The sequence below is a fragment of the Parasteatoda tepidariorum genome, chromosome 2, assembly GCF_982258835.1.
Source record: "Parasteatoda tepidariorum strain Cologne lab strain chromosome 2, Ptep-v5.0, whole genome shotgun sequence".
Classification (NCBI taxonomy): domain Eukaryota; kingdom Metazoa; phylum Arthropoda; class Arachnida; order Araneae; family Theridiidae; genus Parasteatoda; species Parasteatoda tepidariorum.
In genome coordinates, this window is record NC_141756.1 from 48,444,526 (window position 1) to 48,450,603 (window position 6,078).

Genomic DNA, 6,078 nt, shown 5'->3' on the forward strand with positions numbered 1-6,078 from the left:
TCTAAGGCATACCAATATTACTTCAGTTGTTGTTTCGAAAAAAATAGTTTTTCACTATGGTTGATAATAATTTTAATTTGGACAGTAATTTACAGTACTATTCTAACTAAATTCGTTCAAAATTGTCATCAATAAAAGATCTTCACATTTATTGTTGTATCGTATTTGTTAAATTATTATTTTGTTCAAACTGTACATTTCATATAAAATTTGTTAGAAATTCTTTTTGAGGGCTAAATTAAAAAAATAAGTTATAATTCATTAAAAAAAATTAAGCGTAGCTAACATTTTTAATACATGTAATTAAGAAAGATTTATGGTTTCCTTAAATTTTGACTATGTTTGAGAAACTTACTTCTACTGGTATCAAAAGGAATAAATTCGTTAAGGATCTATTGTTTTTTTAGTTCTTTGTACGCAGTTAATTATTTGGATTTTTTTTCTTTTGAAAAGTTTTGTTTAATTATGGTGAGCCAAAATTTTAATTCGTGCAGTAATTAACAATATTATAACTAAATTCGTTCAATATTGTCAGCAATAAAATAAGCTTAACACTTATCAACACTGTTGATTTTTTTTAATTCTACTTTTTTTATATATTTTGTATAAAAATTTATTGTAAATCCTATTTGAAGTCAAAATTTTAAAAAAGTAAGCTTTAAATAATCATAGCATAAGAGATATTTTTTACATGAAATAAAACATAGTTTCAGAATTTTTTTAAACTTGAAATCTTGTACAAATGTACAGCTAGCTCACAAAATATTACGTTTCTAGAATTAAATATTCTCAAAAATAAAAAATTCGTTTCTAAATAATTACCGTTGTTAAAAATATTACTTTAGATACTTTTTAAAGAAAATTTTTTTTAGCTATGCTCAAATTGTACTTGCATGTACTTGTCGTTGCCTGTAATTGTTTCAGAAATCTTAACATTTGTACTTGCATCGATTTTGTTAAGATTTGGCGTTCCAATAGCTAGAAAAACGGTAAACTTTACCATGTTCTGACAATTGCACTTTTACCAAACTTTTTTTCTCTGTGTATTACCGTAAATGGGACAACTAAACCCAATCTCCCTTACATATTTTTCAAACAACACCAGTTTTTGTGATTCAACAAAGTTGTAGAAAATCAAAAATTAGCAATAATTAAATAACTCAAATCGAAATTGTTTATTTTAAAACACATTTTGGTTTCCATACTTACGCGATTATTTACTACTTATTTGTTTACACAGCATCACATATCTGCATGATATATCACACCACCTAAAGATGTACTGCAACTCCCATATGGGAAATAACAACCGATTATTTGTTTAACTATATCAAGATATTGGTTACAGCTTTCATTAAAACAGCATTTACATGCGGTATTCAGTGCAAGATGAAAGCATAATCTTCCAACCCTGTTATCAAGACTTTTACTCAACCGTCCCAAATTTCTTTAAAACGCGGATGCTGAGTTAGATTACAAATCCCTCAAAGCGAAATACTACTAACATTGCTAAAATAGACAACTGATTTTAGATTTGTAGACATGTTGCTGTCGGAAATTATTCCATTGTGAGAACAACTTCAACGTTCTCTTTTCCAGAATCTATATTTTTTTTTTATACATTAGTATCCTGATTGTGTCTTTGGTTAATCCTTCCTATGCACATCCTATAAAGATTATGGATGATAAATAAAGATACATTTCATTAATTTTATTCTAGAATCCAGTTTTCTAATCGTATATTTAATGTGAATTTTTCTAATGGAATTCCCTTGGGTTTTAGATTATCTAAGCATAAGATGCTCTCTTTTTATCTAAGAAAGATACCGTTCTCAGAGATTTATGAATTATAAGTTTTCTTATCTTATAGAATTTATTATCTACAAAATTTTTTTGAATATTATTTTAATCAAAGTATTCAAAATACGCTGGACATTTGTAAATATTTAAAAAATTCTAACAAATATCATCAACCAAATAAATATCAAAAGCGTTACTTAATTTATCACAATAATTTATTATGATTAAAGATTTTTTCGCACTTAATTTATATTCTTAAAATATTTAAACGTTATGACATAAAAGCTAATAAAAACAAATACAAGTTTAAAATATTATCTTTCAGCAACAATTAGCAACGCAATTATAGGAAACCGTGTTCAAGACCAGGTTCAAGACAGCCACTGTATAAATCATATTTAAATAGTAATAAAAGTTATAATTAGGCTTTCTCAAAGTCTTTCTTTTCAAGTTTCATAGTATAATTGTATAGTTTTAATAAAATTCTATACACTATGAAAATACCCCTAGTTTTTATGGAATATCTTCGTATATTTAACGGTTTAAAGCCGTTTTGTTTACAAAACGGTTTTTCACTTTTTTTTCCCCTAATCACAAATTGAGTAAGACAATCAGTTGAAATTCTAGTTTTTGACATGCAGTTTTGCGTTCCGTAATATAACTGGTTTTTAACATCGTTCGAAGAACAACTGTGATTCGAATTGATATATTCAAATTGATGCAATATTGAGTCAAAATTCTCACTATCACTATTTCTTCAAAATAACACTGGTCCGAACTGGTTCGTTCAAGGGACAGTACGCGACTCCAAATGAAGTGACCCAAGTTCAAGTCCCAGAGCTGAAAGCTAGTTACAAAATCTTCCAGCGTGTAATATTTACGTCTGCGGCGAGTGCAGATTCACTTCATAACTGTCAAAGAGAAAGCTTGTTCCTATATAGAAAAAATCTGTTGAAACAACAGATTTATTTTTATTTGAGATTTCTCTTTCAAAAACTTGTTTTATTACGATCAAAAACCAATTTGATTGCTGTTTTTCTTCATAAGTCTTACAGAAAAAACTTGATCTCATATGGTAAGAAACCGTTGAAGTTTCTGACAGACAACGTTAACTTTACGGCTTTACATAACAAACCGGACTGCCGGTTTAAAACTATAAATACAACGGGAATTGTTTTCTGTATGCTTCATGAAAATGAGATTTTAAGTGAAAAAAGTTACCTATAACAGAAAATTGTCTAAAACACTAGCTAAGCATAAAGTGGTCAAAATTTCAACTGGGGATAAGTTTTGCTTGTTGCAATTCGTCAACGATTGCATAGTCTCAGTTGGATTTCATTAGTCAACAACTGCATGATCCTTTAGGTAGGGGGCTGGTTCGTATTCCAGCAATGGCTTGTCGATAAGAATTCTGCACCCGATTTGCTCCGACCGCAGCAAAATAGAGGGTTAGAGGCCGCTTGCCGTCACACTAACCATGAGAGGTTTTCGCTGTTTTCCGCCCCATGTAACACAAATTCAGGTTAGTAACAAAAAGTCCTAAGCGAAGTAAAAATTTCTCCCAATACTTGATCCTGGAATTCCCTTGTCTTTTGGATTAGGTTCAAAATTACAAGAATACGGAGTTAAGCATTGGTAACCGTAAACTCAAATTCGGGTCGACTGTTCAACAACGGTTATAAAATGAAATGAAATTGAACCTTCCTGCTAAACTACAGAAGAGCAAAGTTTTAATTCCCGATATTTTTTTTTTGGTAAGATATCCTACTTGCAGCTGTTAGAAAATAATTTAAATTTTTATTATCATCCGACCAAGAGCTCCATTTAAAATTTAAGCTCTTATGAAATTTCATTGCGAAATTGGCTCCTCATTAATTACCAAACTGGTAGATATGAATGTAAATTAGATTGAGATCTATTTTCATGATCAAAAAGCAATAATAATTTCTTTTAAGTATGCATGTAAGTTTCCGAATTTCCAGAAATAAAAGAACCTTTTTTTGTAACTAATTGAATCATTTTATCAAGGAGACAAATACCTGCATTTTTAATCTGTTATTTTATAGTTGAAGTGAAACCAATTGGACATTTAAAAGCTTCTTAAATATTTATAGTCGACTCTGAGGCAAATAAAATCGCTGTAAAAACAGTAATATACTTACATTCTACAACTATTGTCAGATTTATTTGCAGTTAAGTAATTTATTGTCTCCTCTCAAGCATTTAGAAAATTGCTGTAAGCATAAAAAACTTTTATAGATAGTGTGTCGAAGAGTGTTTACGCTTTAAAAAAGTGCTTAAAGTGCGATGTTATTAAACATTTATAAAAAGTTACTGTCAGGAAACATGCCCATAATAATTATTGGCTATTACCAAATACAAATTTGGGTAATAAATCAATATCAAAGATATTTGAAGCCAAATATAATTAATAAAATCATATGATTAATTTATATCGTGTATACTGACTTAGATTTCTTTCTAGTAAGAATCACTATAATAACACTGTATATTATTTTAAAATTTTAGTTAAGCAGTTCAGACATTCTTGCTAAAAATAGTTAGTTATAAACTGTTTTCGGTGTAATGCGTCATTAACATATTACAAGTGGTAATTAAGCGTAATAAGGTAAATAATACGTACTTAATTAGATATAAAGTATTAGACATAATAATAAGTCAATTAGATATAACATAAGATATAATATAAGCCATATAAGTACTTAATTAAATATAAGTCATACAAAGTACCGGTACTTTGGGTGCACCATCCGTAAAATCCATTCTATCGTAAGAATTCATTTTTATCGCAAAATAGCATATCGTAATTTTTACTGTAATATTTATTTAATTAGAGTGATTCAGCAATTTTACGGTAATTATTTCTGTAAAAATTACAGTGTGTCAGATTTTTTGTTCCGTAATATTTTCCGGTAAAAATGAATTTTACGGCAAAAAATACCACTACTTTTTATCGTAATTTGATCAAGAAAATTTTACAGCATAGGTGCTATTTTTCCTTAACACAAATCCGGTTTGTTAAGAATTAGGCGTATTAGTTTTTAAAGAGGATAAAACAGTTTTCATTTTTATGACGATTTTAAACAAATATTTGCGTACATGTAAACAGGAATGTTACTCTAATAAATATTATTACAACTATTTAAATTATTACTTACTGCAAACTAGTTATATTTGAACGTTTTTGAGCCTACGTTTAACCAAATTATTAATAAATAACACGGAAAATCATTGAAATGATCGAAAAATCGAGATTAATATATGATTTATTAGTAAGTTATCTTTTTACCTGAAAAATTTTACAACCCCATTTTTTCAGTTTAGTTACTAAGTTAGTTGAAAAAATTAGCGAATGAATTTAATGCATTATTTATAAAAATTTCTAAATTCGTTAATATTTAGAAAACAATTTTTTATCTTAACAAATTTTTATAAATTTGTGGGTGAGATACTGATTTGTGAACCTTTTGTTAGCATAGTTTTCCACAATTTCAATATTTTTAAAAAATATATATTAAAATTAATTTTTTCAATTGCTTTGTCATAATAGAAAAAGTAAATTTTAAATTAACCTCATTTTGCTTTATTGTACATAAAAAATAGGAATGTATAATTTGCAATTAAAAAATACTTAACACTAATGTTATTACTCCATTGATATTTTGAAGAAACTTTATTTGAGTATAAGGCGGTGTTGGAGTAATACTTGAATTCTCGGTAAAATATAGAGACGGATTCAAACATTTTAACTACCAACTCTTTTGCTCTGATAAAAACAAACTGTATTTTCTTCTAACATAGTTAAAAAAATTTTATTCTATGATGTATAATCATTAATTTTTATGTTTAAATTATATTAATCGAATTAAGAGTTGTATGATTAAATTGAATGATAAAATTTTGAATGATAACATTTTGTCATCAAAAATTTATCGAATCTTATAATTTAGTTATAAATTTTGCAGTTGATTGCTTGATTATTGATTGTTTACTAGCATATTTTCTATTAAACAATTTATATATTTTTAATAAATGTATTGTTTTTAAAAAATTGCAAAATTTGGTCATGGCAACAATGTATCTTAGTTTATAACTGAATTATAAATTCTATTTTCCATTACGAGTAATTAATAAATTATTTTTTCGCGTTAAAATTGCGGATTCATAACAAAAGACATCATAAAATCAATTTGTCTTATCTCCTGACCATAACTTAAGTTAAACTGCTACTTGATAAAACTATTGGAATTAACTATA